The sequence below is a fragment of the Lactuca saligna genome, chromosome 1 (genome assembly GCF_052625555.1).
Source record: "Lactuca saligna cultivar CGN05327 chromosome 1, ASM5262555v1, whole genome shotgun sequence".
NCBI lineage: Eukaryota > Viridiplantae > Streptophyta > Magnoliopsida > Asterales > Asteraceae > Lactuca > Lactuca saligna.
The window spans coordinates 53,293,180-53,309,478 of record NC_136417.1 but is presented as its reverse complement, the minus strand read 5'-3'; positions in this window follow the sequence as shown (position 1 = coordinate 53,309,478).

The following is a 16,299-nucleotide window of genomic DNA, read 5'->3' as shown; positions in this document are numbered from 1 at the left end:
CGGACTTGCATCCTGTCTTTTGAAAGACAGAGCTAGAGACTGGTGGGAGGAGGTTGGGCACACTTAGGAGTTGAGGCAATTAAGTCAATGACTTGGGAGGATTTTGCGACGAAGTTTTGGGTTGAGTTTGCACATGTTATTGAGGTCCAGTTGTAAGATCCCATTTTCACAACCAAAAATTTGCATTTTATTAAGGTAAAACATTCAAGTTTATAAATCCATTATTAAGAAAACCTCTTTATTCAAAATTACATTTATTTCAGAGTTTTATGGAAAACATGGAATCCTCAATATTGTTGAGGCATGTGTACAGTGTCGCCTTCGCCTTGCCATAGACGCCAATGATACCTAAAAAAATAAACAACTGGATGAGCATAAAGCTTAGTGAGTTTCCCCCAAAATACCACCACACAAACGGATAACATATATGGTCAAACATGTCAGGTCCAATTAACCATCGACTTGGAATTACCTAGGCCTAGTCAACCTCTGGGTCTAGTCATCCTTAGGATGGAATACCGCAGGTTGGAATGCCAATATACAAAGGGTCCAATCAGCCATCGGGATAGAATACCCAGTGTTTGTTTTCCTACCGCCTCAACCATTCCTCTCTTCCTGAGCCTTCGTGCCTATGGCTTACAGCCGGGCCGCACTGAATATATTGGCCTACAACACAAAGCAAGACCGCTTCAACCCAAACCAAACACAACATGGCGACATATAAACAATCAGGATCAAGTATGCACATAATATATGCAAAAAACAATCATACAAGTAACTACCTCCTACTAGTCCTTTCACAACATACATTCCTGATACGAGCTAACCTCCATAGAATGCGTAACCATTATTAACCAGAGGTGAGATAGCCACCCGAATAGGTGATACTACTCTAGAGCCACAACCAAATATGGAACAGGCAAGAGAGCCTAGACCAAGAGTTCTCATGCTATCCTACATGACCACATAAAATCCTTAAGGGAACTCAGTATGTGATAACCAACAAGAACAAATACATACAGTTCTACAGATTATTAAAACAAAGCAACATACACAATACAACGAGACAAATCTAACAAATTACCATAGCACAACAACATACTCAATACCATAACACAAATATAACACATCACTATAGCATAAAAACATACTCAATACCAAAACACAGATCTAATAGATCAATATAGCATAACAACATACTAACTATCAATAATCCAAGGAATGCATGATTGTATATACTCAGAGGTGAGATAGTCACCCAGACAGGTGATCCTACTCTAGAACCACAAGAAAACAAGGAACATGTAAGAGACCATAGATCAAGATTCCTCAGTATATCCTACATGATTATATACAGTCCCTAGGGCATCCATCTACTAGTAGATAATCAAAAATAGTGGACCAACATTAGTGCCCTCAACCCACAACTACAGTGAGGCGAAACTCACCTCCATAGCACATAAATAACCATTGTTGCAACTAAGAACTCTACCAGCTTCAACTGACTTTCAATCACCTACAGAAAGATACTAGAGTCAATACCCGATCACAGGTCATAGTCACTTGCAACAGTGACCACCTCACATGAAATGACGATTAGGGTTTCACATAAAATGACGATTGGGTTAAGTAGGAACCTTTAACCCATTAAGGACTTAATCACCTAAGGGTAGGACTGATTAAGGTTTGATTTAGTTATTCTCGGGTGTAATAATAATCCAATTAATAGACCAAATACGTGCCTGATCATTGTCCAAAATAAAGCTCCCCGATCCTAGGGTTTTCCACATGAAATCATAACTAGCATTAGTGTTCCATACTAAACCCCTTAAGGAATTAATTCATTAAGTCTAGTATTGCATTAAGCTAATTGTATGGCATTATTAAGAATTATTTAAATTTTAATTAATAGTATGAATGCGGGTCTCGAGAAACTCCAAATCTAGGGTTTTCTTGACATTAGAGTTTTCTAAACATTAAATAAGGTTTCCAACCCCAAAATCATGCCACTGTGACTAAAGTTAAATGCTTAAGTCATTAAAGGTTTTATAAATGGGGCACCACCCACTACCAGCTCGTGCAGTGGTGGTCAGCAACGGTTTTGATGGGTTTTGTACATAAGAACATTCCTATGTGCGCATACAAACCCTAATGCTTGGATCTAGGTTTCTCTAATTAAACATGCATTGAATCCAAGACTCCTAATGGCTAATTAGGTATAAGAACAATACAAAACCAGACTTAGAAGCATACCTTGAAACACTTGTTTGATCTTCTTGTTCTTGGAGCTTTAGAGTCACAATTGTCACTCCTCTAATGGCTTACAAACACCAACTAGCAAAGAGAATGATTTGAGAAAAAAGGAGAGAGGAGGAAATCGGCCAGGGTATGCTTGTTGTAGAGGAGGTGCCGATTTCCCTATCCCAAGGGGTCTATTTATACTTGTAAGGCTCCTAGGGTTTCACCCTTAAACCCTAATTGGATAACTAAGACTCTAAGTAATCCTAATCCTTACCAAAGATAAGCCATGGACGATTTTAGGCTTATCCCAAGCCCTAGAAATCATCCACCCTCTTTCCAATAAGGATTTACAGCCTAAAGTGTAACTATCAAACAATTGACAGTTTATACCCTCTTATTTAATTAATCACTTTAAGTCACCAAATTAATACTAATTAATATATGACTTATATTAATCAAATAACAATATTATTATTCATTATATTATTATCACAATATATTAATAATATCTATTCTCTCATAATAAATCATCCTACCAAGTTGCTATGGTGAAGGCAACCCAAAAGGACCATGCACCATCGGGTCAAATACTTGCCTAATTTAGTTGCAGCCTTAGACACTATTCCAACAGTCTCCCACTTGGATAAGTCTAGTAACTATATGCATAAGTGCAATCCGATTTGCAATCGTAGCTCTCAAAAGATGCTGTCAAACTCAGATCTAATCAATCTTGTCCTTTAGATAAGAGATCGTACAGTACTTTGTTAGATATCATGCTGGCAATTCTATGGAATAATTAGTCTATCATTTGGTTTCTCGATCTTTGATTTATTTGACATAGAACTTAATCGAACACATCAATTCAGTTCTGACCGGGCCTGACACATAAGTCAAATCAAATCATCGAGCGGCCGAGATATCACTTTTTCCTTCCAAGAACAAAAGTTACAGATAAACTTCTACTTATATGCGTTTACTTATTCATTAACCAACTACACACAACAATGCGTTTTATAACATCGAGTTACCAATGCGTATTTCGCATTATCAATGTACAATCAATTAACCAATAACAAACCATATATCTAGGTTTTAAGACTATATGATATTATCATCTTGCGATCACCCATTTACTATCACATTCCATAACGTGATTCCAACAAGCGCGGCTTTGCTCCAATGCTCAAAACTAGTTCATAAGCACTCATGAATGTTGCAGCAATCTTTTGCTATGTCTAAAACCATTTAGACACTCTACACACCTATTCATGACAATCTTCATTCATATCTACTTCTGACATATGAACGATTGTGGACAATTTGAACAATTCGATTATTCTTAATAAACTCAATTATTCTGGAAGTCAAAACATGCAAAGTGAAACAATAGTTAAACAATTAACATAAGACAGTAACATTAATTATAAATAAAACTCCTTTATTTAATCATCAAATTTTAATTACATTTATCTATTATACGTTTATAATACTATCTAATCTACGCTAATATCATCCTTCAGCCCAATACTCCTAGCATGCTTCAAATGCTTAACCCTACTCAGTCCCTTCGTAAGCGGAACTGTTGGGTTATCTTCTGATGATATCCTCTTCACTACGATTTGTACTTCTTCTACACGATGTCTAATAAAGTGATATTTTCTGTCGATATGCCGTGATCTACCATGATCTCTTGGTTCCTTGGTCAAGGCAACCGCTCCTTCATTATCACAGAAAATCTCCATGGGCTCCTTTATGGCAGACACAACTCCAAGATCACTAATGAAGTTCTTTAGCCATATTGCCTCCTTCGACGTTTCGCTCGCTGCAATGTACTCTGATTCGCATGTTGAATCAGCTATCGTTTCCTGCTTGGAACTTTTCCAAGTTACTGCTCCTCCATTCAGGGTAAAGACCCAGCCCGACTGTGAACGGTAGTTGTCCCTGTTGGTCTGAAATGTAACGACCCGTTCCCGGTATGTTAATTAATTGTTAATTGTCTAAGTTTTCAAGAGGGACTCGGCGAGTTCTAGCCTGACTCGCCGAGTTGGGTCGCGTATTTTGTGCACGCGGGAGCCGGGGACTCGGCGAGTCCGTCCGTCTGGGTGAAACCCTAAATCCCCGGGTTTGCCCACTATTTAAACCACATTATAGCCTCATAAGGAAATGAGTTGTAGTGCAAAGATCCAAGGGCAAATCTGAGTTTATTGAGGTATTTTCGGAGTCCCCTTCTTGTTATATGCTTTAAACTTCCATTAGAGCTCTTCTAAGAGCTATTTGATGTTTGTCCCAAGCCTTATGTTTGCATGAATGTCTTAATAAGTCGAAATACCTTTGGATCTGAATGTTGGGGTGTTGTAGAGCCCAGATCTACTGTCTTTTTGGAGTTACATTGCATATTAGCCATGGATCTACTCATTTTATGCATCTTTTAGCCTTGTTTCCCTTATTCATGAGGTTGTGCACGTAAAGTTGGAAACTTTACGTGGTAAAACAGCTTATTGGACTCAGATCTATCGATTGTATGCATTGGATTCAAACAAAATCAAGTAGAAATCAGTTGCATGGCGGCGACTCGGTGAGTCGGAAGAACGACTCGACGAGTCGGGTCGCGAGTCACGAGTCCTTCAGTTTTTATCAGTGTCGAGTGTACGAGGTGAGTTAGAGAGTGGACTCAACGAGTTGAGAGTGGACTCAGTGATGGAGGGACTCGACGAGTTTGTTCATCAACTCGGCGAGTCCAAGGCAATCTTCTTGGGGATCAAGAACAACTCGTCGAGTCTGTTCATACGACTCGGTGAGTCAGATGAAGATTGTCTGAGTTCTTGGATCAAGTGGGTACTCGTCGAGTCGATGCCAGACTCGACGAGTAGCAGTAAGCAGAAGTGAAAAGTGAGAGTAGGACTCGACGAGTTGGGTGGCCAACTCGGCGAGTCAGCCCAAAAGAGAGTTGACTTTGACCAAGGGTAAAAGAGTCCTTTTACCCCAAGCGTAGTGTTTAGTATTTGATTGAGTGTGTTTATGGACTTGTAGCCGAGGAGATTCAGGAGCAGCCGCCGTTAGCTTTCCGAGCCACACACTCAGCAGCCAGCTTACGAGGTGAGTTTCCTTCCAGTAGGGACGGGTCTAAGGCCACAATGCCGGCCCGTCCAGATAGCAGTAGTTTCCGGACTTGATCCGATGCAGTAGTTAGTATGTTTGATGCCTTCGTGGCTCAGACAGGATTTGTGAACTATGTTTTATGTGTTATGTATTATGTGTTCCGGGCTACAGCCCGATGCAGTATGCAGTATATGTGTTCATGCTAGTTGTTATGATATGCTATGCTATGCTCAGTTGCAGACTTCGGTCCGATGCAGTCAGTTCCGGACTTCGGTCCGATGCAGCCAGTTCCGGACTTCGGTCCGATGCAGTTAGTTCCGGACTTTGGTCCGATGCAGGGGACAAGGTCCCAGTCAGTTCCGGACTTCGGTCCGATGCAGTTAATTCCGAACCTTGGTCCGATGCAGGGGACAAGGTCCTAGTCAGTTCCGGACTTCGGTCCGATGCAGTTTCCGGGCTTGTCCTGATGCAGTGGGCAAGGCCCGATATGTGTTTATATGATATTGTTATTGTATGGTATGTGGTATTTTAGGGGAGCTCACTAAGCTTCGTGCTTACAGTTTCAGTTTTGGTTTCAGGTACTTCCGCAAGCAAAGGGAAGAGCTCGGGATGACGGCATCGCACACACTACCGCCTCAGCTTTAGCCTGGGATTGATTTAGTTATTTGATTTGATGTAGTATGATACAGCTTTCCGCACAGTATTTTATCATGTTTTGGAATACATCACGCATGGTTTTATTATATGATACTCTGATGACAGTTTCGATTATATTAAAAACAAAAATTTTTGGGTCGTTTCAAGTTGGTATCAGAGCCCTGGTTTGAGGGATTCGGATACACTTTCAGGAGTATCTGAACTCAAACTAAGGGAAATAAAAGATTTTAATAAAATAAAAATGTTTTACAAACAGAAATTTTGAAAACACTTAGAAAGAAAGAATTGTTTTAACAAGATAGAGGTGTGTGCATGCGGTCAGCCGAGCTCAAGTAAGTACTCCCAAATTACCCATACAAATTATTTGTTCAGTTTCAGTTTCAGTAGAACAGCATGCTAGTATAGGGCTAAGGATCTAGGAGAATGCCTTATGTGCCTGTTTATGTGTTACAGCTTTATGAGTATTGCATGCTAGAATTGAGTAGACAGCAGTAGGATAGCCTGGTTAGGTTATGCCTGATAGTACGAGCTTAGCATCTTATGCTAGTGCAGTTTCTTGTTATGAGAATAGTTTGCTTGAGTCTGTTTTCCGTGTTCGAATGCTGCTTGCTTTGTGCTTAGTGGGGTTCCGAGTGATGGGAGTTAGCCATTAGGTGAACACGTCACACCACATGTGACTAGGATTGAATAATCTCAGAGTACTGGAACTGGCCCTATTGCGCAGCTCTTGTTTGAGTCCAACCGTTATAGGGACGGGTCTTTTACTCGAAGGATTATCTGATCCTCATCACATGTGATGGTGTTTAGGTAATGGCTAATTGGCGTTATGAAGAAACCTTCAGCAGCTGAGGACCAGTTGTGTCGAGCTTGAAGTTTCCCTAGGGCAAGCCTATGATGAGAATAGTAGAGAATGGCAGTAGTAGGAGTGACTTGGGGAAGTCAAGGCAGTTCTTGAGGAAAGTACAGATAGATGTGGAAGGTAGTAGGGGCCCATACTACTGAAAGCAGAGGATCCGTACTCGAATCAAGGAAGGCCAAGACAAGACCAGGAAGCTAGTAGTCGTATCATGATCCCTTGAAATGTTTCAGTGTTCTGATGTTGTTATGATATGTTTCAGAATGGTAGTTTTGCGTCCGAGGCCAGCAGCCGGCAGTTCAGATGCCGGAGGGGGATCAGGATCGGGATCAGACCCAGAGGTCGGACAGATGGATGAGCAGACTAGGGAGTTCCTTTCTTCCGAGGTTACCCGCATCATACTAGAGCAGACTCCTGTGATCTTCGGTTCGATCAAGGAGGGTATTTTAGAGCTGATGGATGAGCGATTGAGTACTTTTCGGGCTGAGATGGCGGCCGTGATGGGGTCGCGCACTCTTACATTCAGGGAGTTCAGGGCGTGCGGAGCTCCAGACTATCATGGGTCGCGGGATCCCATAGCGAGTACCAGGTGGTTGGCGGATGTGGCCAACGCCTTCCGAACTAGCAGGTGTCCCGAGGGGGACAAGGTCAGATTGGCGTCCTGTCTACTAAAGGACAGGGCACGGGATTGGTGGGAGGAGGTCGGACACGCCATCGGGGATGATGCGGCGTTGGATGCTATGACCTGGACTGATTTCTCTACCAGATTCAGGGCGGAGTTTGCACCGGTTATTGAGGTGCAGCAGCTAGCCAGGGAGTTCCAGGATCTTACTCAGACTACCGAGTCAGTGGCGGAGATCACCGCCAAGTTCAGGGAGAGGGCTCTTCTTGTTCCTCAGTATGCAGCCGATGAGGAGATGAAGAAGGCCCGTTATCATGAGATGTTGCGGAGTGATATCCGCATGTTTGTGAGCCGGTCCAGTTGTAAAACGCTGGACGACATGATTGCTAGAGCCAGGGAGAGGGAGATTGATCTCGAGATGGAGAGGAAGAGGAAACCGGAGGCATTTTCGGGTTCAGGTAGTGCGGGCAAAAAGCCCAAGGTTTCAGATCACAGGTCCAGGAGTCAGCAGAGCCACGGTCGGTGTGGCAAGTGTGGGAGGATGCACGAGGGGGCGTGCAAGGCAGGGAGTTCCGGCTGCTACAAGTGCGGTCGGGTTGGGCATATGAGCAGGGATTGTACGGCCCCTGCTACTGCGGTTTCAGCATCAGATCTGATTTGCTTTCAGTGCAATCAGAGGGGACACAAAAAGTCCCAGTGTCCTAGTTTAGCTGCAGCAGGGAAGGTGGTTGCACCTGCCCCTGCCACCCTGAGGATTACGGATGGCCGGCAGGGCCGAGCTGATGCGCCGGTGGCGAAGAGCAGGGCATTTCAGATGACAGCAGAGGAGGCGCGAGCGACTCCTGATGTGGTGACGGGTATGAATCTTTCCTTCATCTCTTATTATATTGCTTGAATATTACTTGATGATATGTTTTATTTAGGGTCGTTCTCGGTGAACGGCATCCCTGCTTTGGTATTGTTCGATTCGGGGTCTACCCGATCATTTGTATCGCTTGCGCTTAGCAAGAGACTTAGCAGAGCTCCCGAGGAGCTGGATTGCCCACTAGAGGTTGAGATAGCAGATGATAGGACCGTGAGGTTCGGCAGAGTACATAGAGGGTGTTCCCTTCAGATATTTGATGAGCAGTTTTCAGTAGACCTGGTTCCTATTCCCCTGCGTGGGAATAAAGTTATTGTGGGCATGGATTGGCTGAGCCCCAATGGGGCGGTGATTGATTGTGAGCTACAGCTAGTGAGGGTTCGCACCCCCAGCGGGGGAGAGATAGTGATTCAGGGCGAGAGGCCCAAGCGAGGACCGATCTTTTGTTCCGCCGCGAGGGCGAGGCGCTATGTTCAGCAGGGTTGCGCCGGTTTTGTAGCTTACGTCTTGGATGCCCGGGAGAAGGGCAAGACGGTGATTGATGATGTTCCTGTTGTTCGTGACTACCCGGATGTGTTTCCCGAGGATTTTCCGGGGATACCTCCAGAGAGACAGGTTGAGTTCAGGATCGATCTAGTTCCTGGTGCGGCTCCGATAGCCAAAGCACCATATCGGCTAGCTCCCCCTGAGATGCAGGAGTTGTCTACGCAGCTTCAGGAGCTGTTAGACAAGGGTTTCATTCGGCCGAGCAGTTTGCCTTGGGGAGCGCCGATCTTATTTGTGAGGAAGAAGGATGGGTCGCATCGTATGTGCATTAATTATCGGGAGTTGAATAAAGTAACGGTGAAGAACCGTTACCCACTTCCGAGGATAGATGACTTGTTTGATCAGCTTCAGGGAGCGTCTTGGTTCTCCAAGATCGATCTACGCTCCGGTTATCATCAGATGAGGGTTAGAGATGAGGATGTACAGAAGACTGCTTTCAGGACCCGGTATGGTCATTATGAGTTCGTGGTGATGCCATTTGGGCTCACCAATGCCCCAGCCGCGTTCATGGATCTCATGAACCGCGTGTGCAGACCGATGCTGGATCGGTCGGTGATAGTGTTTATAGATGACATCTTGGTGTATTCCCAGACACAGGGGCAGCACGAGGAGCACCTGCGGGAGGTGTTGGAGACTTTGAGGAGGGAGAGACTTTTCGCAAAGTTCTCCAAGTGTGAGTTCTGGTTGCGCGAGGTGCAGTTTCTTGGTCATCTCATCAACCAGAAGGGTATTTTGGTAGATCCGGCCAAGATTGAGGCCGTGATGCAGTGGGAGGTCCCGAGGTCTCCATCTGAGATTCGGAGCTTCCTAGGATTGGCAGGGTATTATCGGAGATTTATCCAGGACTTCTCCAAGATAGCGGTGCCGCTCACCCGACTAACCAAGAAGTCGGTGGTTTTTCGTTGGGGGCCTGAGCAGCAGGCGGCGTTCGAGACTCTCAGGCAGAGATTGTGAGAGGCTCCGATCCTTACTTTGCCAGAGGGCGTAGAGGATTTCGTAGTCTACTGTGATGCTTCGATCACAGGTATGGGAGCAGTATTGATGCAGCGAGGCCATGTGGTAGCTTATGCCTCGAGACAGTTGAAGCCTCACGAGGCTAATTATCCTACCCACGATTCGCCCTCAAGATTTGGAGACATTACCTTTATGGGGTCCGCTGTACTATTTACACGGATCACAAGAGTTTGCGATATCTTATGGATCAGCCGAGTTTGAACATGAGATAGAGGAGATGGTTAGACGTGCTGAAGGATTATGACTGTGAGATCCTTTATCATCCAGGGAAGGCCAATGTGGTGGCCGACGCCCTGAGCCGCAAGGTGTCGACGGCCCCTATCAGAGATCTGTGTATGAGGATGACAGTGATCACTCCCTTGTTGGAGCGGATCAAGGAGGCTCAGATGGAGGGTCTCAAGGAGGAGAGGCAGAAGTGTGAGAGGATAGTGGGCCGAGTAGCTTCATTTGATTACGACAGTCGTGGTTTGTTGACACTTCATGGTAGGATATGGGTACCGTACTGGGGTAGAGTACGGCAAGTATTGATGGATGAGGCTCATAAGTCTCGGTTTTCTATCCACCCAGGGGCGACGAAGATGTATCGAGATCTTCGATCGGATTATTGGTGGCCCTGCATGAAGCGAGATGTCGCTTGGTATGTGGAGAGATGTTTGACCTGTCGGAAGGTCAAGGCGGAGCACCAGAGACCTCACGGCAAGATGCAGCCGTTAGACATTCCTGTGTGGAAATGGGAGGATATCACCATGGATTTTGTCACCAAACTTCCCAGGACCGCATGTGGAGTGGATTCGATATGGGTAGTGGTGGATCGGTTGACGAAGAGTGCCCATTTTATCCCGATCCAGGAGAGTATATCGGCGGAAAAGTTAGCCGACATCTATGTGCGGGAGATAGTGGCACGTCATGGAGTGCCGGTATCGGTGGTGTCAGATCGAGATGTCCGTTTCACCTCCAGATTCTGGAAGCGGTTCCACGACGAGATGGGTACTCGTCTTCATTTTAGTACCGCTTTCCATCCTCAGACTGATGGGCAGAGCGAGAGGACGATTCAGACTCTCGAGGATATGCTTAGGGCATGTGTTCTAGACTTTGGGGGCAGTTGGGATACGTATCTTCCGTTAGCGGAATTCTCGTATAACAACAGTTATCATGCGAGCATTGATCGACCTCCTTTTGAGATGTTATATGGCAGGAAGTGCAAGACCCCGATTTGTTGGGGTGAGGTCGGTCAGCGAGTCATAGGGAGCACCGAAGTGGTGCTCAAGACGACGGAGTTGATCCAGCAGGTCCGTAGTAGGCTGCAGACTGCGCAGAGTCGACAGAAGAGCTACGCCGACAGGAGGCGTTCAGACTTGGAGTTCCAGGTGGGAGATATGGTTCTTCTGAAGGTCTCACCTTGGAAAGGTGTCATCAGGTTCCGGAAGAGGGGCAAATTGGGCCCCAGATTTATTGGTCCCTTCAGGGTTTTGGCCCGGGTGGGTCGGGTTGCTTATCGGTTAGATCTCCCTGAGGAGCTTAGTCAGATACACAACACCTTCCACGTGTTGCAGTTGAGAAAGTGTTTGGTGGATGAGTCAGCAGTCGTTCCCCTAGAGGATATTCAGGTTGATAGCAGCCTGAATTATATTGAGAGACCGGTCGCGATTCTGGATCGGAAGATCAAGACCTTGAGGAACAAGGTCATACAGCTAGTGAAGGTGCAGTGGCAGCACCGAAAGGGATCTGAATGGACGTGGGAGGCTGAGGAGGAGATGAGAGCGCACTACCCGGAGTTATTCGTAGATCCAGCCGTAGCAGACTTCGAGGACGAAGTCTGAGACAAGTGGGGGAGATTTGTAACGACCCGTTCCCGGTATGTTAATTAATTGTTAATTGTCTAAGTTTTCAAGAGGGACTCGGCGAGTTCTAGCCTGACTCGCCGAGTTGGGTCGCGTATTTTGTGCACGCGGGAGCCGGGGACTCGGCGAGTCCATATCCCGGACTCGGCGAGTCCGTCCGTCTGGGTGAAACCCTAAATCCCCGGGTTTGCCCACTATTTAAACCACATTATAGCCTCATTCTCGCCACTTCCACCCAGAGAACACAGTGAGAGAACCCTAATCCTCCCTTGAGAGCTTATAAGTGATTTGGTGCCATTTTGTGAAGGTGTGAAGAAGGAGAAGAAGAAAGAAGCAAGGAAACGAGTTGTAGTGCAAAGATCCAAGGGCAAATCTGAGTTTATTGAGGTATTTTCGGAGTCCCCTTCTTGTTATATGCTTTAAACTTCCATTAGAGCTCTTCTAAGAGCTATTTGATGTTTGTCCCAAGCCTTATGTTTGCATGAATGTCTTAATAAGTCGAAATACCTTTGGATCTGAATGTTGGGGTGTTGTAGAGCCCAAATCTACTGTCTTTTTGGAGTTACATTGCATATTAGCCATGGATCTACTCATTTTATGCATCTTTTAGCCTTGTTTCCCTTATTCATGAGGTTGTGCACGTAAAGTTGGAAACTTTACGTGGTAAAACAGCTTATTGGACTCAGATCTATCGATTGTATGCATTGGATTCAAACAAAATCAAGTAGAAATCAGTTGCATGGCGGCGACTCGGCGAGTCGGAAGAACGACTCGACGAGTCGGGTCGCGAGTCACGAGTCCTTCAGTTTTTATCAGTGTCGAGTGTACGAGGTGAGTTAGAGAGTGGACTCAGCGAGTTGAGAGTGGACTCAGTGATGGAGGGACTCGACGAGTTTGTTCATCAACTCGGCGAGTCCAAGGCAATCTTCTTGGGGATCAAGAACAACTCGTCGAGTCTGTTCATACGACTCGGCGAGTCAGATGAAGATTGTCTGAGTTCTTGGATCAAGTGGGTACTCGTCGAGTCGATGCCAGACTCGACGAGTAGCAGTGAGCAGAAGTGAAAAGTGAGAGTAGGACTCGACGAGTTGGGTGGCCAACTCGGCGAGTCAGCCCAAAAGAGAGTTGACTTTGACCAAGGGTAAAAGAGTCATTTTACCCCAAGCGTAGTGTTTAGTATTTGATTGAGTGTGTTTATGGACTTGTAGCCGAGGAGATTCAGGAGCAGCCGCCGTTAGCTTTCCGAGCCACACACTCAGCAGCCAGCTTACGAGGTGAGTTTCCTTCCAGTAGGGACGGGTCTAAGGCCACAATGCCGGCCCGTCCAGATAGCAGTAGTTTCCGGACTTGATCCGATGCAGTAGTTAGTATGTTTGATGCCTTCGTGGCTCAGACAGGATTTGTGAACTATGTTTTATGTGTTATGTATTATGTGTTCTGGGCTACGGCCCGATGCAGTATGCAGTATATGTGTTCATGCTAGTTGTTATGATATGCTATGCTATGCTCAGTTTCGGACTTCGGTCCGATGCAGTCAGTTCCGGACTTCGGTCCGATGCAGCCAGTTCCGGACTTCGGTCCGATGCAGTTAGTTCCGGACTTTGGTCCGATGCAGGGGACAAGGTCCCAGTCAGTTCCGGAATTCGGTCCGATGCAGTTAATTCCGGACCTTGGTCCGATGCAGGGGACAAGGTCCCAGTCAGTTCCGGACTTCGGTCCGATGCAGTTTCCGGGCTTGTCCCGATGCAGTGGGCAAGGCCCGATATGTGTTTATATGATATTGTTATTGTATGGTATGTGGTATTTTGGGGGAGCTCACTAAGCTTCGTGCTTACAGTTTCAGTTTTGGTTTCAGGTACTTCCGCAAGCAAAGGGAAGAGCTCGGGATGACGGAATCGCACACACTACCGCCTCAGCTTTAGCCTGGGATTGATTTAGTTATTTGATTTGATGTAGTATGATACAACTTTCCGCACAATATTTTATCATGTTTTGGAATACATCACGCATGGTTTTATTATATGATACTCTGATGACAGTTTCGATTATATTAAAAACAAAAATTTTTGGGTCGTATTTTTGGGTCGTTTCATGAAAGCTGGCGTAACTATACCCTCGCACCTTCAAGTCATCACTCCCTCCGAGGACTAAGAACCATTCCTTCATCCTCCGAAGGTACTTAAGGATATTCTTCACCGCAATCCAATGGGCTCTGCTAGGGTTCCCTTGAGATCTACTAACCATGCTCAAAGCAAAGGCTACATCAGGGGGAGTACAAGTCATAGCGTACATGATTGAGCCAACTGCGGAAGCGTATGGAACTCGGCTCATTTCAGCTATCTCGGCTTCGGTACTCGTACTTTGAGTCTTACTCAACTTGGCATTACTTTGTATCGGTAATTCTCGCTTCTTCGAGTTTTCCATACTAAAACGTTTTAGTACCTTCTCTAAGTAAGTGTTCTGACTAAGTCCTATTAGTCTCTTACTTCTTTCTCTTACTATCCTTATTCCCAAAATATAGGAAGCCTCTTCGAGGTCCTTCATAGCGAAGCACTTCCCGAGCCCGGACTATACCTCCTGTAGAGTTACTACATCGTTTCCTATGAGTAATATGTCACCGACATATAGAACGAGGAAGCTCATTATACTCCCAATGGATTTGACATATACACACGATTCATCTTCGCTTCGTACAAATCCGAACTCTTTGACTTTCTCATTGAAGCAAAGATTCCATCTCTGAGACGCTTGATTAAGTCCATAAATGGACTTCTCAAGCTTACACACTATATTCGGATGTTTCGGATCCACAAACCCCTCTGGCTGAGCCATGTAAACATCCTCAGCCAACTTCCCGTTAAGGAAAGCGGTCTTGACATCCATTTTCCAAATCTCATAATCATGAAATGCGGCAATAGCTAGCATCACTCTAATAGATTTTATCTTCGCAACTGGTGAGAAGGTCTCTTCATAGTCAACTCCGGGAGTTTGAGTAAAGCCCTTCACAACTAATCGCGCTTTATATGTGTGTACCTTTCCATCCACATCGGTCTTCTTCTTGAATATCCATTTGCACCCAACGGTCTTACGTCCAGACACATTATCAACGAAATTCCAAACTTGGTTGTCATACATGGATTGGATCTCGCTATCCATTGCCTCTTTCCATTTCGCAGATTCCGGGCCTGCCATGGCTTCCTTATAGCTATTAGGTTCATCAAGATTTATTAGTGTACTATCACTAATATACGTGTCCCCTTCGGTAGTAATATGAAAACCATACAACTGGTGTTGAACTCTAACTCTTTCAGAACATCTAAGAGGTAATGATACGTCAATCGGTTCAACCGAAGTTTCCTCTTTGGGTTGAGCGCGAGCGGTAGAGGTTCCTTCATCTGTCTCCTTGGCCTATGAGTTCTCGCTCTCGCAAAACTCCTCTCCCCGCAACAAAGACAACATTGTCCTTTGGTCTATAGAAGAGATATCTAAAGGATTTCTGCGGGTAGCCGATGAAAATACATCGCTCACTACGAGGTTTGAGCTTGTTGTGGGTATCTCGTCTTACGATATCCTCGCAACCCTAAACCTTGATATGTGCTAACGAAGGAGCTTTCCCCGTCCACATCTCGTGAGGTGTTTTGGCAACCTTCTTAGTAGGGACTCGGTTAAGGATATGGGCACCAGTCTCTAAGGCATACCCCCAAAAAGAGATAGACAGCGAAGCACGACTCATCATAGAGCGAACCATGTCCAACAAGGTTCGATTACGCCTTTCTGCCACACCATTCAATTGTGGTGTCGTAGGTGGCGTCAATTGTGAAACTATTCCACACTCCTTGAGATAATCGTGGAATTCAAGACTTAGGTACTCTCCTCCTCTATCGGATCGAAGCATCTTGATCTTCCTGCCCAATTGATTCTCCACTTCATTTTTGAACTCTTTGAACTTTTCAAAAGTTTCTGACTTTTGCTTGATTAAGTAGATATACCCATATCTACTATAGTCATCGGTAAAAGTCACGTAGAAGCGGTTTCCATCCTTCATGATAGATCTAAACGGTGCACACACATCGGTATGTATGAGGTCCAATAGACCCTCACCCCTTTCACACGTACCAGCGAAGGGTGAGTTAGTCATCTTTCCAAGTAAACAAGACTCGCATGTGTCATCTTCCCTAAGGTCAAATGACTCTAACACTCCATCCTTTTGGAGTTGGGCTATGTGTTTCCTATTTTACATGTCCAAGACGACAATGCCATAAGGATGCCTTATCCATACTATTGGAAGAATCCATGCATAAAACATCATTTCCTAAGTTATCAACAATCATAACAGTGTCATAAATTCCATTACATGGTATAACTTCAAAGTAAAAGTCACCATTCAGATAAGCTAAAATAGAACCATTGTCATTATTAAAAGAAAATCTAAAACCTTGTCTAAACAAACCATGAAATGAAATGATGTTTCTAGCCATTTCTGGTGAATAGAAACAATTGTTCTAATCTAAAGACAAACCATTCCTAAGCACTAAAGAATACACTCCAATCTTGGTCACAG